Below are 24,767 nucleotides of genomic sequence, written 5' to 3'. Positions count from 1 at the left end.
GATTGTAAACTTGGAAAATGGAGTACTTTTCAAATATCTGTGATTTTAACTTTTTTATTACAGATGAGAGATAATTGAAACAACATTGCAACGTCTTTATTCAGTTACTCAGTATTTCATATCAATTGCATTGTTACATCATATTTTAATACTCGTTTAAATTAAATTTGAACTAATATAGTATATTACTTGATCAGAATACTGTATAATTATATTTGTGGTCTAGTTGATAATTTTTACAATAGGACCAATAAAACCTTTTTTTGGGTATTTATTTTGCTAGGCAAATATTATTCCAAATTATTCATCGTGGTTTACATATTTTTAGTATGAAGAGGAAGACTATAATTATAATTTAAATTTAGTTTTAGAACATGCTAAGAAATCCTGTAGAGCTTCTTTATAGTCTTGGAGTTGGGACTTGAATCTATCCAATGTCCAAAGTGTAAATAATTTAATCATTTAATTTTAGGGTTTTACTATATGTACTTGTTATGCTGCTGTATAATTACTGTATAATATTTCTGGAATAATTTACACAAAACAACCTTTAAAAGGTTCATCAAACATGAGAATCAACTATAAATCCATGAAATAACTCTTAATTTTAATTTACTTGACTACTGTATATGCAGTACATAATTTTCTTCTTTAATAAACACCTTGTCACATAAATGAGGCAGTTTGTGGGGCCTTATAAGAAGTTCAGAACACATGGGAAAGGTTATTTTCTATCTCTTAATAAAGTTGTAAATTATTTTTCTTGGGAAAATTAAAGTCATATTGTAACAATTGAAATAATCATAAACATTAATCTTTATTCAAATCATATAGTTTTTCAAATTTAGCAAGTAAGAGAAGGCATTCCTAAAATAATCATAAATGTAGTGTAAAAACATTGTTTATAGCAAAACATTAGAAAGCAGCCCACCAACAAAATACTAAGAAAAATATTTATTTCAATTTAAACAGTATTCACTTATCAGAATCATAATCTGCATTATATTTCTGATTCTCTATAAATTATAGTCATAATTTTATCATTCTATTTTAGCTATAATATGTGAATTCCTCAACGTAATTCCATAAGCCTCAAAAATACTCTCAATTCTCAGTTATGGATAGGTTCTCTTCTATTCAGACTTTCCTTTCTCTCAATCTTTCTTTTATTTCACACATTTCTTATAGTGTCCTGAATTATCTAACTACATTAACCACTTTTCCATGCATACTCAATGTCATCAAATAATTTTGGTTATTTATTGAAGCCAAACACTCTTAATTTTCTCTCTCATTGATAAGGAGTGTCTCTTTGGGGTGAATTATATCTCCTTTTCACCTTTCTCACCCCGACACCACTCTATATGGCTAAAAAACAAAAGAAAGTCTTTAAGAAAAACATTAGCCACAATATCACAACATAAAAGCTAATCAATTCATGTATAAAAAATTTTAGATAATGGAAACCTAATTACTGAAAGTATGAATCATTTCCCTTAATGTAAAAAGGATCCTATAATAATATCCCAGAAAATAAAAAAAAAAAGGTTAATAGTCTTTGCTTGAACAATTCTCGCAGTGGGGAAAATCTCTGCTTTATTAAGGAGTTCATTTTCTTGCTGGACAGCTTTGAAATTAGAAAGTTGCACCTGATATTTATTCATTTCTTCATACAGATTATGAGCAAAGTATAAAAATAATGTAGCTGACCTCATCTGGACTCTGAACAGTGGCTGTTTTCCTGCATTTGTATACTTTGTTTTCTAGATGATGAGATAGAAAATAGCTCTGTAGGATTAATCATTCAAAATGTTCTCATATAAAAATATCTACAGTGATTTTTTCTTTGAAATTTTACAAAGATGATAAAAATGCTCTCTTGATAACTGAATTCATTTTCTGAAATGAGAATCTAAATGCACAATGAATTTTAAATCTTCATCTCTTCCTCATCAGTAAGTGGTGAAACTCTTAGCTCCTGTTCCTGAAATGACCATCCTGGCCTGGTCTGGTCTGGGTCCTACATAGTGTCCTACATAGTTTGTCATATTCCATGTAGTCTATAAATACATTTGTCTCTTTTTAACTAGGTGTGCTAGCTTACTCCTCCTCCCTTTGCTTAAAGTATAATATTTTATATTAAATATTTTGCATTTAAGGAAAAATCTTGTCTTCCTACAGTGTACCTGCTGACTGTGTAGCTCTGTTCATCTATCGGAGTGTTGGATGCAGTGAAAATGGAAAGGAGATGGTTAATGGCACTGGCATTAAGTCCTTTTGCAAGGCAAATCCAATCTTCTGAGTGCGAACTCAAAATTTATAATATATCCTTTCAACTTTACCACAATGCCTGTGTAATGGTCCTCAGGTATCATTAGCTGTGAAAATTTTGATATTTGAATTTGACAGAGGGGTAGAACACCACCAGAAGTTCTGCCATTGGTGTCTTGGTTGGAAGGTATTTAGGATGTGCAAATACAATTTTAATTTTGAAGATATATATATATATCCCTGTATAAGTTTCAAATAAGATATCAACTATCATCTTTAAGTATCTGAATATATATATATATCAACTAGACATACAAAACTAAACCTGCTAATTGTAATTAACTAACAGAGGTTCAGATGTTTATCTAAAATATAATAATGGAATAAGTGTAGTTTCTTTGCTTACTTTGATGTATTCTAAGCCTTTACTATCTTTTATCTACACATAATACAAATAAATACTTTATATATAGTTTGTAATATATCCAGATTATCAAAAGTAAGATACAAAAAATTAAAACTACTATAAATGTGTAATATTTCTAAAGAAATCTTTTTTCACTTTTGCTTAAAAATATTGCAATATGGGCCGGGCGCGGTGACTCGTCACTGCACTCCAGCCAGCCTGGGCGACAGAGCGAGACTCCGTCTCAAAAAAAAAAAAAGATTGCAATATGATAAAAATATATTAAGTGAATTGATATTTGACACAAAGCTAAATTGAATTGTGTAGATTTTACATTCAACAAATGGTTTAGACATTTCATTTCAAAAACACATTCTTCTTCTCTTTTTTTTTTTTTTGAGATGGAGTCTTGCTCTGTTGCCCAGGCTGGAGTGCAGTGGCACAATCTCTCCTGACTGCAACCTCCGCCTCTGGGTTCAAGCGATTCTCCTGTCTCAGCCTTCCGAGTAGCTGAGATTACAGGCATGTGCCACCACGCCCGGCTAATTCTTATATTTTTAGTAAAGACGGGGTTTCACCATGTTGGCCAGGCTGATCTTGAACTCCTGACCTCAAGTGATCCGCCCTCCTTGGCCTCTCAAAGTGCTGGGATTACAGGCATGAGGCACCGTGCCCAGCCAGAAAACACATTCTTATAATGGTTTCAAATGCATCAGAGCAACCAAATAATTTACTTCTTTTTCCCAGGTTTTGAGTGTCATTCTTATACTATTTGTTATTGAAAAAATATTTCCAGTGATTCTGCAAGAAATGTGAAAAATAGGGATGGGGTTTCTGAAAATAATAAAAAGGAGATACTTTATACTGGATCTGTCTTTGAATAAATGATATATTAAGGATTGGGAAATAGAAACATTAGTATTCAGGTATCATAGTAAACTCAGAGAGAAGTTTGACTAAATGAATAATAAGCATATGGAACATGTCACCAAGGAGACCAATTAAAAGTGTGATAAATCAAAAGTTCTGCCATCATTTCGAGTGCAATAGAAGTAAAGAGAGTAAGACAAGAGAACACAACTAGATGCTTGCTTTATTGACAAAGTTAAGCCATTATTTCTTTTCTTCATATAAAATATTCCAATTGATCTCTCTATTGGTGTAAAATGTTTAACAGCAACCTCACCTTTACATACATAATTTTTAAAATTAGCAGTTTTCCTATCAGAATTCTATTTTAAAATACTAATTTTTGTATCTTTATTGTGTCATTATCTTTGACAGTCATTTTGCTGACTATAAAAATTCTGAATTTTCTTAAACTTTGAAGATATATATCTTCTTTTTTGGTATTATTGTAATAGATGAATATGCAACCAATTCTATTTACTGAGATAATCTTTCACACGTGGTAGCTACAAGCATCTTTCTTCACTTCCTGTATATCTTCACCATTTCCTCAGATACTATTTAAATAACCAAAAATGCAATATTTGTAATTAAGGCATCCTTGACCTTTCTCTTAAAATGAAAACTTCTCCAGAGATATAATGCATACATAACCAGCTGTATCTTGTAATAAGATTTATTATATTACTTTCCAACAAGACTTAACAGAGAAACTAAAACCTGGGCCACGTTAACTTTTGATTAGTCAGAGGGAGCTGATATTGCAGAGTGCAGAGTTTTGCTCATCTCTAAAGATGTACAATCTCTGGGCAGGCAGAGAACTAGAAAGAAAGGATATAGGCCTCTGGAAACAGAACTGCATGGAAGAAAGATTAGGGATATCAGAATGGTTATGAAGAAAAATTTTTTAAAAAACTGATTTCATAATGCAAACTCTACATTTGGACTAGTCAATGTGTTTTACTATTTTAGTTTTATATATCATTAAATGTTTATAAATTTCTGTGAAAATAAACATGCAAATTAGCTCATCAAAATTTCGACTGTATGATTTTATTATTGATATTTTTAAAACACTTAGTAACAAACCACAAAATGGAACTGATATCTGCTCAATCACTCTACTAATAATGACTGAACATTGACTTTGCTCAGTGAACTGTGCTTGCACATAATTTGCAATACAGTAGCGAGTATGAATAATACTTCCTTAGTACTCTACAATGGATTATTACAGATACTTTCATACGTAGTCTAGTCTGATCTTATGGTGCTAAATGTTTTGATCTAGCTTTCAGTACTGAAGATAAATTTATTCATAAGATGGCAATTTAAAAGGAAAGAGAAGAAATACTGCATCGAAATGTTTTCAAGGAAATTGCATTTTAAAAACTATAAATGTACTTCATTTAGAAAGGATTTGTAACACATATACTTTGAAGAATTATGTGTCTACATGTTTTCTATTTTTCTTAATCTCTGAATGAAAAAAATTATGAAGTGATATATTTGAGTATTATGTTTCTTTGAAAAGGAATGATAGCTCATTGAAATGTTTTCTAAGTCATTTCATAGTTTCATATAAAATGTCAGCAGTGGATAAAATCTTTGAGTTCCTGCTAAGGTAAATTATTTTGCATTATGCTTAGTTTTCTATTTAACTCCATATAAAATTGAAACTGGATTCTTCTAGAAAATAATTGTAATGCTAAGATGTTATCAAAGTGCACAACAGATTGCATAACACTATAAATTATATTTTTAAAATTAGTATTTTCTGTTAATGTTATGACTAAAATACATCACAAACACAACAGTGAAAGATAGCCAGTTTGCTAAATATTGGAATACAAGCTTCTTTTGGTATATTTGTATATAAACAGTGCCTAAAATAGTCCCAATCACTTAATAAAGGTACTTAATAAATCTTTGTTAATTTAGAGGGAGAGAGAAGTTAGAACATTTACTATCTACATTTACCTATAGTGCCTTCGCCCTTCCTCTCAGTACCCTTCATCTCCTGGTTCATGCATGTTTCTCCAATTACTACTAAGGGGATCAGAGCTACTACAGAGTTTCTGGGATACATTTGAACCTACACTGGCTTATGCTGGAAATCGTCAATGCCATACTTAAAATACTCATACTGCTTACAAAATGTTCTAGTTACATATTATTCTGCAATACCACCCTCAACTGTATGCTATATTGATAATTACCTAATGAGAATATAGATAACCTTCTATTTGATAATTAAGAATGGTCATTTCACAAGATATTTCTTTATAACCACAAAACAAGCAAACGATTAAAAAAAAAAAAAGTCTCTTTTCCTACACTTAAGATGTCCAGGAAACCCAAGGAAAAATAAACTCTGTATTTTTATGTATTTTAAGAACTTAATGTTTTAATTTCTCATCAGGACATTTGACCCTGCCTATTAGTCTCTTTTCTCAATTTTTCTTTTATACTTCATTACCCTCTTCAAATCCCCATCTCTGGTGAACATTCTGCTAATTATTGAATGATAATTTACAATTCATGAATTTTCTCAAATTTTTATTCTCATAGAGAAATATGTGTTCTCCTTTTCAACTACACTCTCAGAAACAATAAAAAGCATAATAATACTCTTTACTGATCTGTTAATATATTCAAAGAATTGTGCTAAAAAGAGTCATTATCAATAATTATGTTACTTAATATCAGATAGATACTCACATTGGCATCTTTTTAAAAAAAATAATGAAACTGAAGTTTCAAATGGTTAGGTAATATTGCAGAGGTTAATTAATATCCACGTAGTTAATATGTAGCGAACAAGAATTTGCACCATCATCATTGGAGATCTCTCTGTTACCTAAATTGAAAGGGAATAAATATTATTTCTTTCCATCAGATTTAATTCTCAGCCTGTGCTATAGACACTTCCTCCATAATTATCCATTGGAGAAATAAATAGAAGAGAGTTAGAAGAGAATGTGGTCAATTGTTTTATTTCTTAATTTCTCAGCTTCTTTCATTACCTCTACTAATGGCCCTTGCTCTATTACACTTTATTTTTTAGTTATATTTAAGCTGTTTTTGTCTTCCACTATTTCATGCACACCCTTTACCTCCAAGTTACATATTTATATAGTTAACTTTATTTCCCTCTAGACTTAAACCTTTTATGTGGGCAGACTCTTACCATTTCTTTTTTAATTTTATCTCCTGTGTCTTGAGTATCTGCTACAATTGATATAGTTGATCAATTGTATCATAGTTGATACTCAATAAATAGGTGTTTAATGAATACATCTCAGTGTCTCTGTCATAATCATTAAGAATTGTCTTCTTCAGGTTTTTTGGAAACTACATGGTAACTCTTTTGTTTCTTCATTCAACTGGTAAAGGCTAGTGACACCCAGAGTTTTTTCCTTAGTCATCTATCTTCACTCTATCATCTTCCTTTGGAAAATTTGTTCCATATTCAACACTGAATTTCTACTTGTAATATGCTAGTTATTTCTGATGAATCTCTCTTCTGCTCAGGCCTCTATTTTCTGCATTTGTCTTATATATTCAACTTCCATTTATACGTGAGTGTCCCATATGCATCAGGTATAAAATTAAGCTTCTCTTCCCCCATAACATACTTGTCCTATATTCACTGCTGGTGAAAGACACCAGTGATTACCTACTTTCTTAAGCTAGAAGCCTGTGAGTTATATAAAATAGATGTACTTTCTTGTTCACATATAACTTCTCTACACCAAAATATAACAGACTTCCCCTTGCTTGCCATCACTGCTACCACTGTATTAACTTAGTACTTTATCTTTTCTTTCACGTATTAATAATTTTAACTAATATTCTCTATTTTTCTCAATGCATTATGTATGAATTTTCAAAAGTACAGTCCTGATTCTGCAATACTCTTATTTAAAATCCTTTGTGTTTTCCTTATTTTCAAAACAAAAATCCAAACTACTCTACATGTTATGTACAAAACATGCTTCATAAGATATACAAGTTTTTTACTTTATTCATAGTGAAATAAATATATAAACTATGTTAACCAAATCGAACAGTTTTTTTATGCATGTGTGCAGTTGAATGCTATCATAGCAATGAAAAATATGGGTTATTTCTTTTTCTCTCAATTGATATATTTATTCAACTCAGAAATTTTATGTAACTGTGAATTTCCTCATTTTTCTATTCTGTTAGTCAAAAACAGCACATCTAAAATTGCAAATGAACTCTTCAATTTCAGAAATATTGTGAATATCATTTGGACCACAGTCTCTGTTCTGATTATTCTGTTAGAATTCCTTATCTGGATACATGGTTTTTAACTATATTTTCTATGTACATAAAAAATAGCCAGTGTCCTGCAGATAGAAAGTTTAAAGTCAGTTTTTAACCTGATGTTAAATTGATTTACCATCATTATTAGAAGTACATGGAGATAAAGAAATTAACAATCACATTCATTTTTGCTATGATGTTTTCTGTTCCTTTTTCCCCCAAATAGCAATGTTGTTGAGTAATTCGTTTAAGGATATCAAGATTTTTAAATGCTGTAAGTTTTATTTTTCTAACCTGGTTGTTTTAAGATTAGCTATATATAATTTATTCCTTGAATTTAGGGCACAAGTGTTCACTTTTCAGACTGTAGCAGCACAGTTTTTATTTCTGGCTTGCAATTTTGATATTAAACTTCATACTTCTAAAAATGATAAATAAATACCACACTTTAATGAAAAACCTGTCTTCAATGAAACTCTAGTTTCTAGTCTCCTGGTTAGTCAACCAGAAAAAAATAAAAACAACTTTTGCAAATGTTCTTTGCTCTAAAATACTTGACATTTTCTATTCCTATTCTTCTCTATTTTTTGTGTGTTGTTCTTCCTGCAATTTTTTGCATATTTTTTCTGGCAATTATTTGCAACTCTGGATTATTTTGATTCAAGATTTAATTTAGCTGGCATTTGTTGAAATTCTGCCAAGTAACATGTTAGTCATAAAGGGTAAGCACATGAGATAAGCACAGACTCTAGACTTCACTATTCACACACAAAAAGTTGAGAAAGTCAGCATTTATTGAGCTCCTACTATTAGATAATACGCCTCTGATATTTATGACAGACATAACCTCTCACGTTGAAATGACTACCCTTAAGAGGTGTTATCATCTATTATTTATGAATACGAAGAGCTCTAAACATTAGATGTGAGTCTTAAACAGTTGGGCCAAGATTTAAATGTACCACGATGTAATAGTATGCACACTATGTCTACTACAACATGGTGCTTCAAAAATTATTATTTTTTAGTATCAATACATGTTCAATCTTATAAATTTGTTTAATGTAAATTTTAGCTTTAGTTTCAATTGAGTATCACCAGACTCTGGATATTTTCAAGTATGTCTTCCCAATATGACCCAAACATGGTCTCTGTTGTTTTTTAAATACCTTTGACATAAAGTAAATTGAAGAATTTGTCTTTCTTGACATCAATCCATCATACTCTGGATTGATGTAGCTTTACATTGTGTTTGAAAGATAGTATTAATACTCTTTGTCTCTTCGGAGAGTTTTGTGGGATTTCTTTTTAAACAAAATTGCTTTGATTATTCCAGGCCCTTTGTATTTTCACATGAATGTTAAAATCAGTTAGTTAATCCCTACTAAAACTTTTGTGGAAATTTCCATTGGAATCGTATTGAACCTATATACTAATTTAGGGAGAATTGACATTTCAATGATTAATATGTCTTCTGACTCATGAATATGGTAATCTCTCTCTGTCTATGTTTCCTTAATTATTTCAGCAATTTTTTTGTAGTTTCCAGCATACGTATATTTCACAATTTTTTTTTCAGATTTATCTCTATGTGTTTACCACTTGTTGATGCTATTGTAAATGGTATTTTTAAATTTTAGTTTCTTATTTTCATTGCTAATATATAGAAATGTAATAGATTATTTATATTTATGTGTATCCTTTCATATATGCATTACTATTGTTCTATTAGATTTTAAGTAGATTCCAGCAAACATTTTAAAAAGACAATTATGCCTTGTGTGGATTAAAATAGTTTAATTCTTCCTTTCCAATTTGGACAATTTTTGTTTCATTTTTCTTTTTTATTGCACTGTTTAAGCCTCCAGTAAAATGTTTAACAGAAATGATTAGAGTAGACCTCCTTGTTTTGTTCCTGATTTAGGCAGAAAGCATCCAGTCTTCTACCATTAAATATGATGAGATATATAGATTTTCATAGATGGTACTTATCAGGTTGAGGAAGCTCCTTCCTATGCCTAGTTGTCTGAAAACTTTTATTAGGAATTCTAGATTTTGTCAAATGACTTTTTCCATAGCTATTGAGATGACGTTTTTCTAAATAATTTAATATGGTGAACTACAATGCATTTTTTGCATTCCTAAGTAAAACCCACTTTGTCACCATGTATTATTCACTTTGCATATTATTGTATTCTGATTGTTTTTGTTTTAGCTTTTTGCAACTTTCATCAGGCAGTATTTTGGTATGTAATTTTCTTGAAGTGTTTCTGTCTAGGTTTTTGTGTCAGGTTAATTCCTCACACATGATTCACTTGGAAAGTATTCCTTTCCACTTTTCTGGAAGAGTTTGTTTAGAATTTGTATTATTTTTCTCTCGAATATATTGTAGAAATCACTGGTGATGTAATTTGGACATAGAATTTTATTTGTTGGAAGGTTTGTTCCTACAAATGTAATTCCTTTATATATAGGACTCTACAATTTATTTCTTCTTGGGTAAGCTTTGGTAGTTGATGTCTTTCAAAAAACTGGTACATTTAATATAAATTGTTAAATATATCTGTATAAAGGTGTTCATAACATTCTCCTAATATTCTTTTAGTATCTAAAGAAACTGTACTAATATCACTTTTCCTAATAAATCTTTAATTAGGTTAAAGGTTTAAACCTTTAATCTGGTTAAAGGTTAAAATCAACTTCATTAATTATGCTAAAAAAACTATTGATTTTGATTTTGACCTTTCTTCTTTTTTATTATAGGAATTCAGTGCTATAAAATTTTTACCACTGTGGTATAAATTTTTCCTATATACTGCTTTTGCAATATATAATGTATCTTTTCAAATGTCATCTTTTCCTTTTCATTTAGGTCAAAATACTTGTAATTTTCTTTCAGATTTCTCACTGGCTCATCAGTTATTTAGAAGTGATTGTTTATTTTGAAACTACTTAGGGGTTTCTCAGAAATCTTTCTGTCTTTAATATCAAATTTTATTCCATTGTGGCCAGAAAATGTACTTAGTAGACTTGAATCATTTTGGATTTATTAAAAGTTGTTAGTTATTATAGCTGATTTGTTAAAAGTTGCTAGCATATGATCAATCTTTGTAAAACTATTACATGCAGAAACTCTTCCCAAAAAATGACAAAGTATGAATACTTCTCAAATAATTCCCTGTATTCAACATCAGAAGAATGTGTATTCTGATTTTATTGGGTAGACTACTCTATACATTAAATTCAATCAAGTAAGTTGACCTAATTTCAATTAATATATATTGTTCAAGTCAACTACTGTATACCTGGGATGATTTTCTGACTATTCAATCAACTCTTATATAGAAAGTGGTATTAAAGTCTCCAGCTATCATCATTAATTTATCTATCTTGTCTTAAAATCCTATTAGACTTTATGTATTCTTAAGTTCTGTTATTTTGAAACCATTTTTAAATACATAAACATCTAAACTTTTAATACTTTATGCTTTTATTATTATGAGATGGACCACTTTACCCCTAGCCATATTCTTTGCTCTGAACTCTAATATTTAAAAAGAATCTTTAGCTTTCTTTTGATAGTATGACAGTCTTAGCATGGTATACATTTTTAAAATATTTATATCTTTACATTTAAAGTATTTTTCTTAAAGGTGGTATTTATTTTTTTTTATGCTACTCTTCTCTTTTAATTTTTCTATTTGTACATTTTGACTTTTTAGATCATTTACATAAAATGTGACTATGGAAATTTTTAGGTTTAAAACTATCAGTTTGCTGTATACTTTGTATCTCCCACTTATTATTTATTCTATTTCTTTTGATTATTTTCTATTTCTCTGCCTTTTGGATTTATTTAATTTTGTGATTCCATTTTACCTTCTTTGTCAACATATTAGCTACAACTCTTTATTTTGATAGAATACATTTTTAACTTATTACTCTTTATCTTCAAATGATGTTATATTACCTCACTTATACTATAAGAACGGTAAATAATGGACTTCCCTTTTATCCCCAGCTGGGACTTGTTTGTTATTGTTACATCTACTTGATACACTTCACTTTCAATTTTGTTGCTATTATCTATATTTAAGTAGTCAACTATATTTTAAATGAATTTAAATAAAAATAGATGTATATTTTTTTCTCCACATATTCACATTTACATTTCCAGTACGTTCTTTTATTTGTACGGCTGATGAATTTGAAGTTTTCTGTAAGCATATTAAGAGTTACAGGTCACATACAGTCTCTGTTTTAGATTCTCTCTTTTTTTTCTTTATCATCCTTTAAAAGTATAAAAAGCAGGCTATCTCATGGCTATACAAAAAGAGGGTGCTAGGCAGATTGTGATACATGGTTTGCCAATCCCTGGCATAGATCTGTGTTTATATCAAGTATCACTTTTTCTTCTGCCTGAAAAATATAGCTTAACATTTAGATGGTGAGAGAATGCCAGTGATTAATTATTTCAATTTTTCATTGCCTTAAACTGTATTTATTATTCCCTTTTTAAACTCACTTTTCTTTTTTTTATTTTTTGAAGGATATTTTCATGGGCTATACAATTCTGGGTTGACAGTTTCTTTTTCTGCAGCACTCTAGATCTTTAAATATTTGTATCTACTCTCTTCTTGTTTGCATTGTTTCAAATGAGACAGCTGATGTAATCTTCATTTGTTTCCTCTGTACATAACATGTTTCTTTCCTTTGGATTTTTTAAAAGATTTTCTCTCATCACTAGTTTTGAAATATTTGATTATTATGTGTTTTGGTATAGTAGTCTTTCATTGGGATTTACTGAGCTTCTCAGATCATCAGGTATGTACCTTTCGCCAAATTTGAAAGCTTTAGCCATTACTATGTCAGTTTTCTTTTGGACTCCTCTTTTTTAGGGACTCCAATTACAGGTTTATTAGGTAACTTGAAGTTGTACCACAGCTCACAGATGCTGTTCATTTTCTTCTCCTCGTTAATGTCTATGTGAAATTATAGATGATTTGTATTGCTATGCCTTCAAGTTTATTATTTTTTCAATTTCTACAGAGTCATTAACCTATCAAGTTATTTTTCAAATTTGACATTGTAGTTTTTTCTTTAATAGTTCCATTTGAGTCTTTTTAAACGTCTTCTCTCTCTTTTTAAATGCATGGAAAACAGTTTTGTTAGTTTTTCTCCTCTCCTCATTATAGGTCACATTTTTCTGTTTCTTTGCATGCCTGCTAATTTTTTCATTGGATTCAAACATTTGAATTTTACTTTTTTTTTTTTTTTTTTTTTTGAGACGGAGTCTAGCTCTGTCGCCCGGGCTGGAGTGCAGTGGCCGGATCTCAGCTCACTGCAAGCTCCGCCTCTTGGGTTCACACCATTCTCCTGCCTCAGCCTCCCAAGTAGCTGGGACTACAGGCGCCCGCTACCTCTCCCGGCTAGTTTTTTGTATTTTTTAGTAGAGACGGGGTTTCACCGTGTTAGCCAGGATGATCTCGATCTCCTGACCTCGTGATCCGCCCGTCTCGGCCTCCCAAAGTGCTGGGATTACACGCTTGAGCCACCGCGCCCAGCCTGAATTTTACTTTTATGGAGGATGGAAATTTTTATGTTTCTATAAATATTATTTATTTATTTATTTTTGAGACGGTGTCTCGCTCTGTTGCCCAGGCTGGAGTGCAGTGGCAAGATCTTGGCTCACTGCAAGCTCCGCTTCCCGGGTTCACGCCATTCTCCTGCCTCAGCCTCCTGAGTAGCTGGGACTGCAGGCGCCGGCCACCACGCCCGGCTAATTTTTTGTATTTTTAGTGGAGACGGGGTTTCACCGTGTTAGCCAGGATTGTCTCGATCTCCTGACCTCGTGATCTGCCCGCCTCGGCCTCCCGAAGTGCTGGGATTACAGGCGTGAGCCACTGCGCTGGGCCTATAAACATTCTTAAGCTTTGTTTTGTGATGAAGTTAACTACTTGGAAAGAGTTTTACCCCTTTTTGTCTTGCTTTTGAAGTTTGCTGGGTGGTTCTGGAGCAGTCCTCATTCTAGGGCTAATTGTTCTCCACTGCTAAAGCGTTACTTTTCTGTATACTTTACCCAATGCCCTGTCAATTATGTTATTTTCCATCCTGTTTAGTGGGAACAGACACTACTCCACAAACTCTATGAGTGCTAGATATTCTTCTTCTAATCTTTCATGCTCTTCTCCTGGCCTTGGGTAGTTTCCTCCTACATATTGCTAGTCAAGACTCATGGAATATTTAAGGGTGATCCTCTATAGATCCCCAGAATTCTATTTCTGGATATCTCTTTAGTCTATGGTATGCTGTCCTAAAAATTCTAGTGTCTTTGTCATTCCTCAACCCTTAGCTTCATCTCTTTAACTCAAGGATTCCATAGTCTCCATCTGGTTCTCTCTATATATACCAAGATCTGGAAACTCTCTCAAGGCAATACACTGGAGTAATTCTAGGACTTGCCTCATTATTTCTCATCTTTCAGAATCACTGTTATCTATTGCCTGATAATAACTCTCTCGGGTCACCATTTTATATATTTGGTTAGTTTTTATTTATTCCTATAGGAGGGTAAACCTGATCCTTGTTAATCCATCTGGTCAAAAGCATAAGTGGCCTTCAGCTGTTTTTAATCTATTCTACAATATGGTCAGAACTGAATTAAATATGACTATAGGGACCTGGAATTAAAGTAAATAGACAAGTAACATTTTAATTTTTTCTTGATATCTATTTTAGCTATAGATTTACACCAATTTGGACTTTATTTCTCAAGTTAAAGTGTTCTAATTGTAATTTGCTCTAAGTAGGGTAATCATGTTGTACATGATAAGTTTCAATTAGCCTAATTATTTATTTGAATTCCTTCCAAAGGCTCAAGACCATTTCCTAGTAGTCTTGAGCCTTTGGAAGGAATTAAAATAAATAATCTGGCTTTGAGTTTCCTAGATCTTACAGACTAAGTTCTCCCTTCCTGATTTTTGGGTCAAAACACTTTGCATTTTAACTGACCACTTTGTAATAAAAAATAAATACAACTAGTTATTTGCAGGTCTCTTTTTCTATTTCCCTATGGCTCCAGTATAGTAAGTTTAAGGGACTTGGAGCCTGATCAGAGAAAAAGATATAATCGCCAAGTGGCAGAAACACACAATGAGCTTTATTTGGGTAACAGTTTAACAAGTTTGCATGCTTGGGAAGACCATTATAGCCTACGACCATCCAGAGGCTATGACACAGAAGGAGAAGAAGGCAAAGGAACTCCCACGGGATACGGTACCAGTTAGGGGGATTATGTGTCTGGGGGACATCAGTCAGCAACACAGCAGGGAGTCTTTGGGTCGGAGAGCACCAAAGGGCAGCAGCAGCTGAGGCTCCTTCTTAGCTACAGTGTTTATTTTATCAATGGCTTATGGATGTTAAATGCAGTTTTGCATGATACACATAGAAGATAGCCTAAGTTGCTGTTTATAATCTGCTTTTTGGAGCTATGTGTAAAACCACAAACAGCTTTGGGTTTGATGCTGGAGGCCTTCTGAGCTAATTGGCCCCAGCTTACTATGAAGAAGTAAACAGCAGAGGGTCAATAACACAGAGGGTATCCTTATCTTATGTATATCACAACGCATTCCTTGGTCTCGTATTGTTTTACAATCTAATTCTTGCATTTAGAGCCAGTGATGAAATATCTTTAAGATTCAGACTCTTAAAAGGATGTGAACTAGTATTTTAGAGGGAATTTGCAGCTTGTCTGACCATGTACTAAGGAAAAGCAAAGCAAACATCACAGAAAACACTTTAATTTGCTCAATCTCTTTGGGCAGTACAGTGCTATTATGGCCCCTTTGCTGCATGTTCCTGTCTATCCACATACTGCAAGATGTTTAACTGGAGTACAGACTCCTCATTTGGTAGCCAGTAAAAAATCTAGGACTATGGAATTATCTAACATAATGACCGCTAATGTATGGTAAGATTCAGTCAAGGGTTCTAGTCCTTGGGTCATTTAATTTGTGTGGCTAACACCTTACACATGGATAACCATATTTCTTTAATTGTGTTTGGTACGTTGTACATATGCTATTCTTATTGTCCCAGAAATGTGTGACCCTAAAGTGGTTAGTACTTTGAAGACTATTAGGAAAACTCGTTTGCAGCATTGGAGAGTTGTGGCTAGTGTGGTTTATAGAGGCAAGAACTTTGGAAGGAGGAGGCATGGTGGGCTTCCACTGCCGAGTAAAAAGGTACTGGAATTTTGATCCAAATCCAAGTGCAGGAAATAACGTCCAGGGTCTGATGAGGGAAAGCCATTTGATTCCCTTACAGGCCCACAAGACTTCCTCTATTCTGTGTCTCTATGAAGGGAAGTTTTTATAGTTTGGTGCAATTGCAGACAGTGTTGGTAAAGGTTAGGGTAAAATAAGCATGTATGATATGAGCACTTGGGTCTACTAAATCGGTTATGGGCTCAATTTATCATTGTCCAGATATTTGCATGATATCAGTCTCTGTACATTATTGTTGGATGCGGAGAGTTATTGGAATAGGCTCATTATGATCAATGAAGTTTGCAGGGGAACTTGGACAGGGGAGAGTATTATTCTATGTTACTTAAAATCAGATTGGCAGAAGCAACCCCAGCATGTGGTTAAATATGCCATAGTACATGTTTCTGAGTCAATGACTATGTGCACGTTTGGTTTGGTGGACAATTGCATGTCCCTCTTTGTTCAGATTGGTATATACCGGCACTTGAATTGCCTGCCAACTGCCATTAGTAAATGTCATAAGCTATAAGCATGGGAGAAGCCTTGCAGGTGCTCTTGGTTATTTGAACAATCAACATTACACGTTAATATTTCTTGGTATTTTCACTTACTCTACTATTTTACAGGAACATGTATCATAAAAGAAATATGGGCCTTAAAACAGGGCCTATTGAGAGAACTTGGATGACAATGGCCTTCCAAGTGGTTAAAAATACTCACCACAGACCTAGTAATATTAAGTTCACAGTTTTATGGCATAAGTACATCATATTTAAATTCACAGCCAATAAGGAGACCACCTGGAGAGACACTGATATCTCTGCTGGTATATACACCCACAATAGACACAACCACAATTGCTAGTTTGCACAGAAAAATGCAAACCAATTTGCATGGGAGCCCTGGCAGTACTGCCGACACCAAAGGAATATCACCGGATAATTTCATCTTTTTCTTGTCTCTTGTAGAAAATTCAACATGTAGAAATTCAACATGATGTAGAAATGATTGCCCCCCACCCCAGACCAGATAATATCATTTGGTCGATACCAAGGGTAAAATCTGATCTCCTGCTTCTTGCTGAAGATGACCTCCAACTTTAACCTCTACTATGTTGTTCTTCCTTCTTACGTGAAAAGTTCTTACCTTTGCTAGTGGTAACTACACATCCACTGCAGAATCATGTTAGTCTTGGTAATTTATACCCTATCACTGACAAGATATGACTGAAAACAGCATGCAATCTGTACACCAGGAAAATAACATGAGTCAGTATGGGGATAATGGAACCACACTGTTGACTATTTGGGTAGGTCAGTCCTAGTAACATCACCATGAACATTAACATTTAGGCTAGCACTCCTCCTCCTATTCTACCTCCAGTAGCAACACTCATTCCAGCTAAACCAGAGTCTTGGGTATCACTTGTGACTCAATGACACCTTCTAAGTCCTATCAGCCAACTTCTACTTCAAATCAACAAAATAAAACACACTTTATTAACTAGTGCTATCAAACAAACAGAACAGTGAATCACTGTCTATCAAGTCTTATTTATGGAATGTCCAGAAATTGTGTTCACCCAATATTACAATAAAAATGCTCACACGTGCTACAATCAAAATGCTATAATTCATAGCCAATACCAACAAACACTACAGCATTAAAGCAATAACATTATAGCTTTTACTAATCCCTGCGATAGCAATAAAAGTAACCCTTGCCAAAAATATACACCCCTTGCTATGTACTAAATATTTGTGACCCCTCTAAAATTTACATGTTGAAATGTTAACCCCCACTGTGATGGTATTGGGAAATGGCACCTACAGTAGGTGATTACATTAAAAGGCCAGAACCTTCATAGACAGGATTAGTTTCCTTATAAAGAGAAGTCAGAGAGCTCTCTTGCCCCTTTTGCCCCATGAGGACACCATGAGAAGTTGACAATTTGCAACCTGGAAGAGGACCCTCACCAGAATCCGGCAATACTAGCATCCTGATCTCAGACTTCCTAACCTTTAGAACTGTGAGAGATAGATTTCTGTTGCTTATAAGCAGTGCATGGATTTTTTAAATTTATTTATTTATAGCAGGTGTAGCTGACTAAGACAGCTTTACAACTCTTAGTCTCTTTTCCTGCGAGTTATGTGACACATAAGGACTTTTGATAAATGACAGACCACATATTCGATGGTGGTACCATAAGATTAAAATAATATATTTTATTGTACCTTTTCTATGTTTACGTATGCTTAAACAAATACACATGACTAATTACTGAAATTTACATTAGAGTTGAATGTATTAAGGTAATTGCCCTGATTCTTCACTTTCAGGCACACAGAGTTTAATTATGGACTTACCGGCATTTCAAATACTTGGTTTCAACAAGATAGAGAACTAAGAAATAATTAAGAGAAAATGATAAAGCATCATTCTACTGAGGAAAATGTTAAGAACCATAATATATCTGAGTAAAAATAATAATAATCTGAAATTCAAATTAAAAGGTCAAAAGTTACTTAGAAGGTTGCAGTGCCATACAAGGCATTGAGCGATGTTACATAGCAAACTGTGAATGAGATAATAATAGACAGCCAAAAGGACAATTATTCCCTATGCTGCATATCAAAATGCATTGTGCTGCCAACTAGTAAGATCATGATCTCCATATATTAAAAATAAAAGCAGCATATGAGATACACTTGCTCTTAGTGGACTGTAAGGTAAGGAATATCTAAGACACTGGTGAGTAAAAGCTAATTTATCACTTTTCTGAGTGTCAGTGATATGCGGTTGGAACTCTAGGGAAGGGGTAAGGTGATAAACGTTAAGCTATTTACTTTCAAAATTCTCCTATGAACTGATGACAATTGTGCTTCAAATCTGCTTTTCTGAGAAATTCTTTTTTGCTTCTTACTTTTTTCTGCATAGAGTCCCTGCTGCCTGATCATTTCCACTTTGCTTTTTCGAAAACACCAGTCCATGTTGTTCTAAGGAACAATTGAAATTCTACCTTCTTTTGCCTGTAGAGATATTGATTAGTCCTAAATTGTGATTGTAGCTTTATTCCCATTTATATCTCCGTTCTGTGAAAGGGTCACGTGTGCAAAGTGGCCCCCAAACACCATGGGAGCCTAGAAACCAAAGAACGAGGCAGACATATCCAGTTTGTCAGTAAAATATGTTTTAATGTGGGAACTTAGAGACAGAAGTGGGGCCTTGGGAGGCCACAAGGCAGGTAGATCTCTACACTGTCACTTCCCAGACTTATATTCCACAGGGAATATATTCCCTATGCTTATTCCACAGGCTTATATGCCATAGGGAAAAAAGGTACAATGCTTCAGCAAGACGATTACATACAACTCTCCAGACCTGGCAAGAATGTTATGCATATCATAGCCTATTATTTGTGCAATAGCATGAAGACTGACATTTCTTACACTAAAGTCCTTAAAGTGTAAGAATTATAAGGACGGTAAATAAAGTAAGAATCAGGAGGCATTCATGGGACCAGAGTTAATCAGAAATCAACATGACAGATCAAGATGGAGTCACTTTTGTCTCCACAATCTCTTTAGCTTCAAGAATACGTAATATTTATGGGAAAATCATACACACTATTTAGAATCCGGAAAAAATGTTTAGTCCTGCTAAATCACTTACTACCTTTTTGAATTGGTGAAATCGTTTAACCTATGACACTTAGAATTTTTTGTCTATAAAAACAGAGATAATAAAGACTTGCTTGTAAGATTATTATGAGTCTTGAATAAAGTTTTTGTGAAAATTACCAGGAACACTTTTAGTGTTAATTTTTCTCCTCTTTCACTTCTTAAAAAATAGTAACTTATGCTTGTATTAAAATATCGCATAAACCCCATAAATATAAATGCCTAATACATACCCATTTTTTAAAAATAACAGTGAAAATAAATTCAATGAATGAGGAAAAATAAGGACTTGCATCTGGCTTTTTCTTCTATGTAATCTTCATGCCGTTGAAGTGAAAGTATTTTCACATTGTCTGAAATACAATTTGATTAATTAAAGCAATATTTTTATACTGAAGATCATGATCTCTAAAATTAATGAGATTAATGTTTTTTTTTATTTCACAGCTAATATTTACCATTATGCTAGTGATAAGATTGGATTCACAATGTTTTATTACTTGGCTCAGAACCAAAATTAGAGACAAAATCATGTGCATGGCTTCTTATGTGAATCATCTTGGCACGATATTAACATCAATATGAGATGAAAGGCTGATGCAATTCCACAGACCATTGAATCAACAAGCTCTTTATTATTGAACCATCCTCAGTGATTCTACTGTGAATGATATGAAAAGTATCACAAAATTATTCCTAACTTCAAGTTCCTTTTCTTTTTGAAATAACAACTATTTATCTTGCAAAAACTGACTCATTTTTGCCATTTATCAAAAATATTAACAGTAGAAAAATAGTAACTGATTAATTTTTAAAGGAAAGATAAAATAAGTATTAAGTGAAACTTACAAAGTCTATTTCTGTTAAAGGATTTACACTACTATGTGATGGTCATTGAGAGTCAAACATGAATTCCCTGTTTATATTAGGAATCAGCATCATGTCAGACATAGAAATTTGGTATCATTATTTTATTTTTATGATCAAGTATTATTCTGATTTAACACCTTACCTTTAATTTGCAAGTTGATCATTAACCTAAACTAAGAAACCTGTAAATGATCTCTTTCTATTCGATTTCATTGTAGAAAAGGGAGAAAATTTATCTATAAAGAGCCATCAAGGAAAAAAAAAATGAAACACTGTGTTCATAAAACAAGCAGTTTGCCCACACACATGACCTTTCAGGTATGCATCTTGGTCAGGTCTTTTCAAAATGAATCTAACACAGCTTGAGTTTATTGTAGTTGACTGTGGCTTAACTCTCCTTGCACTGATTCCTCACTCCTAGGCTATCAGAAGACCTCCCGTTATCTTCTAAATTTTGATTCTTTTGAACAAGTCAGACACCAGATTTTTACCTTCCAAAATCTGAGGGATACATATCAACACTGTTAGATATCTTTCACTCTCCTGGGATTTTATAATGGCACCAATCCTCCCATGGTCCTGGGTTTGGCATGTGGGAATTATCATCCTCTTCCCCTCTCCAATGGCTGGGAGTAGAAAACACCATCGTATTCTCTGTTACACAAATATCTGTTTTCAAAGAACTCCTGACTTTGATCAAACCCTATCACGGCCCTCCAGCTTTCTCCCATACATAGGCTGGAAGTAGGGGATGGATTGGAGAGTCTAGAACATATTGTTGGCCACTTTTTAGAGTCTTAGCAGGATGCACCAGCATCACTCTTTTGAATGTGTGACTGTTTAACATCCATTATCATCAATACAGGGACATCAATTAAAACTCTAAGACAACAGGAAAAGTAAATTTAAGTTAACTTTTTCTAAAATTCTATTACATTCTCACATTTTCTCTATGTAGGTATTTTTTGTTTTACAGGACAATACAATAGGGAAGTTAAATAATTCACCTAATAGCTCTCATCTAGAAGGAAGATTTTAAGAAATTCTAATGCAAATCTCTAAACTCCACTACTTTCCAAAAGGTGGAATCTTCATAAGCACATAGTTTATTGGCATAGTTAAGCTGAGGACCCTCCTCAAGTTTAAGGCAATAAGCCTGATTTCCAGTTGTAGTTACTGGAGAAAATGGGGCCATTACTATGCTATTAGGCCCATTAATGATTGGTCCCTGCAGAGAAAGAAGCTGAGTCCACAAGGTGAAGGACTTCTGGCCTTGTATTAATTGGATAAAGTAAAGCAGTACCAATAATGCAGTACCTTATTGGGGGTGGGGAAGAAGCAGTTTGTTATTCTCACAGCATTTTAAGCAAGTGAATTATATTTCATGTGGTTTTTCAGAAATAGGAATACTTCACAGATTTTAACTTTCCCATTTCCTTGAGTATTACCATTGTCAAGGACAAAGATAGGCTGATATATGCATATTCCCCCTTAAAAGAAAAGAGTTTATTAAAGCCTATTATCATTTGAAGGCAGGCTTTACCAAGGAAGTGGGACACTTCCACCAATTCTGTGGATGAGCGCTTACTATGGTTTAAACGTGTGTGTCTCCCTTCCAAATTCATATGTTCAAATCCTAACCTTTAAATGATAATGTTAGAAGATGGGACTTTTACAAAAATAACTGAATTATGAAAAAGGGCCCCAATGACTGGGATTTGTGTCCTTATAAAAGAGACTGTGGAGAACCAACTAGCCCCTTCCACCATGTAAGGAAACAGTAAAAAGACACCCTCTGTAAGGATCAGGACCCTCACCAGACACTGAATCTGCCAACACATTATGTTATACTTCCCAGCCTCCAGAACTGAGGAATATATACATGTTGTTTATAAGCTACCCAGGTTATGGTATTTTGTTATAGCAGCCAAAATGGACTAAGTGAGAACTTAATAATGGGTTTACATTTAATGGAGAAAGAGGTGTATAATAGGGTATATCTGAGTAGTCAAGTACTTGACTACAATACTTGTATTATGGAAGAAGAGGAGACAAGTTATTTTGGGAAAGCAGTATTTGGCACTGACCTACACTAAGACCCAATTGCAAATGAACAAAACTAAGGAGATAGGCAGAAAATACAATAAAGTATGGAGAAAAGATACAACACACAAAGGCAATGGGTGTCCATAACGTAAAATACGGACAACAATGTTAGAACTAGAGAGGAGATGATATTTATAACACACATAATAGGCTTAAATATTTGAAAGCAAGGATAAATAAGGTTGGGTAAGTAGGAAAGATCCACCCTCAAGAGGTGTTGGAGGGCTTCAAGAAGAGGACATATGGAATCTGTGTGGTTTAGTGAAAAAAAAGAAAATCTAAAATATAATTTGAACAAAGAATATGGAGAAGTGGATTCCAGCAATAGCATCATTTTTGTTGATAACATAGGTAAGTCAGTCTTTCCAAACCTCAATTTCCCCATCTATAAAATGAATATACTATATTCCAATATTATTAAGACTCTTCTCAGCTATAATGTTTTCAGCTATATAAAAAAGAATCTACATAGAAAAGGATATGTTTTGTTTGGAATAACAAGCTAGGACCATTATTTTAGGAAGTTTGGTTGTATAATAAAGCATTTGTCAAGGCAGAGAAAATAACAAAGTTGACACTAAAATTCTGTTCGCATTAAAGATAGACATAAAAAATTCTATAGTAGAATGATGAGAGCAAGATTTGAAAGGAATAACAAACTTCTGGAGCTGTGCTTCTTAATATGGAAGTCATTAGCAACATGGTGATTTTATAAAAATTGAAGACCTTTATTGAAGTATAATTGACATCTAATAAATTTTATATGTTTAAAGCATAAAATTTTGATGAATTTTGACGCCACAATCAAGATAATGAATGTATGCATCACCAGCCCCCACCAAAATTTTCCTTCTGTTGCTTTATAAACCCTTCCTTCTACCCCTCATCATTACCTTCCATTCCCAAGCAAGTACTGAACTGTTTTCTGTCACTAAAGGTAAATTTGCATTATTTAGAATTTTATATAAATGAATCATATAATTTTTTCTTTACAAAATGTAGCAGTTTTTACTTGATACAACTATTTTGAGATTCATCTATGTTTTTGTGCATGTCAGTAGACCATTCCTTTATATGACTGAGCCACACTCCATCATATGAATGTACCATAGTTTGTTGAATGTATCATGTTTGTCCATCCACCTCTTGATGGACTTTTGTTTTTTCTTTCTTTCATTTTTTGGCTATTATAATGGACACAGCTATAAACATCTATGTACAAGTCTTATTTTTAAATCTGTTTTGTGTAAAAACTCAGTTGTATACTTGCTGGATTATACGGTAAGCAAACGTTTGGCTTCTTTAGAAACTACTAGGCATTTTTTTTTCTTTTTTCTTTTTTTTTTAATTTATTTATTATTATTATACTTTAAGTTGTAGCTGGAAACCATCATTCTTAGCAAACTATCACTACTAGGCATTTTTAAGTGGTGATATCATTTTTCAGTCTCAACACCAAAATATAGAACTTCCTGTTAATCCATACCTTTGTCAACACATGATATGTAAATCTGTTTAATTTCAGCCATTCTGATAGGTTTGTAGTGGTATCTCATTGTAATTTTAATTTTTTTCCCTCATAAATACTGATATTGAGCATCTTTCCCCGTTCTTGCTAGCCATCAGTTTATTTTCCTTAAAATGTCACCTTTATTGCAGCAATATTCACAATAGCAAAGACTTGGAACCAACCCAAATGTCCATTAGTGACATACTGGATTAAGAAAATGTGGCACATATACACCATGGAATACTATGCAGCCATAAAAAAGGATGAGTTCGTGTCCTTTGTAGGGACATGGATGCAGCTGGAAACCATCATTCTCAGCAAACTATTGCAAGAACAGAAAACCAAACACCGCATGTTCTCACTCATAGATGGGAATTGAACAATGAGATCACTGAAACATGGGAAGGGGAATATAACATCGGGGCCTATTATGGTGAGGGGGGAGAGGGGAGGGA

General features: G+C 33.2%; 1 long non-coding RNA gene across 1 annotated transcript in view; it reads right to left on the bottom strand.

Annotated features, from left to right (window-relative positions):
* Positions 1–3,753: 3,753 nt before the first annotated feature.
* The window catches only part of LOC126949849 (uncharacterized), a 41,526-nt gene continuing 20,512 nt past the window's right edge, over positions 3,754–24,767 (bottom strand). Inside the window, exons 2-4 of the long non-coding RNA XR_007723974.1 lie at positions 20,060–20,179; positions 18,993–19,175; positions 3,754–4,442 (exon numbers count right to left, since the gene is read on the bottom strand). This is a non-coding gene — a long non-coding RNA (uncharacterized LOC126949849). The remainder of the gene's footprint in view (positions 4,443–18,992; positions 19,176–20,059; positions 20,180–24,767) is intronic.

The sequence above is a fragment of the Macaca thibetana genome, chromosome 1 (genome assembly GCF_024542745.1).
Source record: "Macaca thibetana thibetana isolate TM-01 chromosome 1, ASM2454274v1, whole genome shotgun sequence".
Classification (NCBI taxonomy): Eukaryota; Metazoa; Chordata; class Mammalia; order Primates; family Cercopithecidae; genus Macaca; species Macaca thibetana.
Note: the sequence above shows the minus strand (reverse complement) of the source record. Positions and strands in the feature narration are given on the sequence as shown.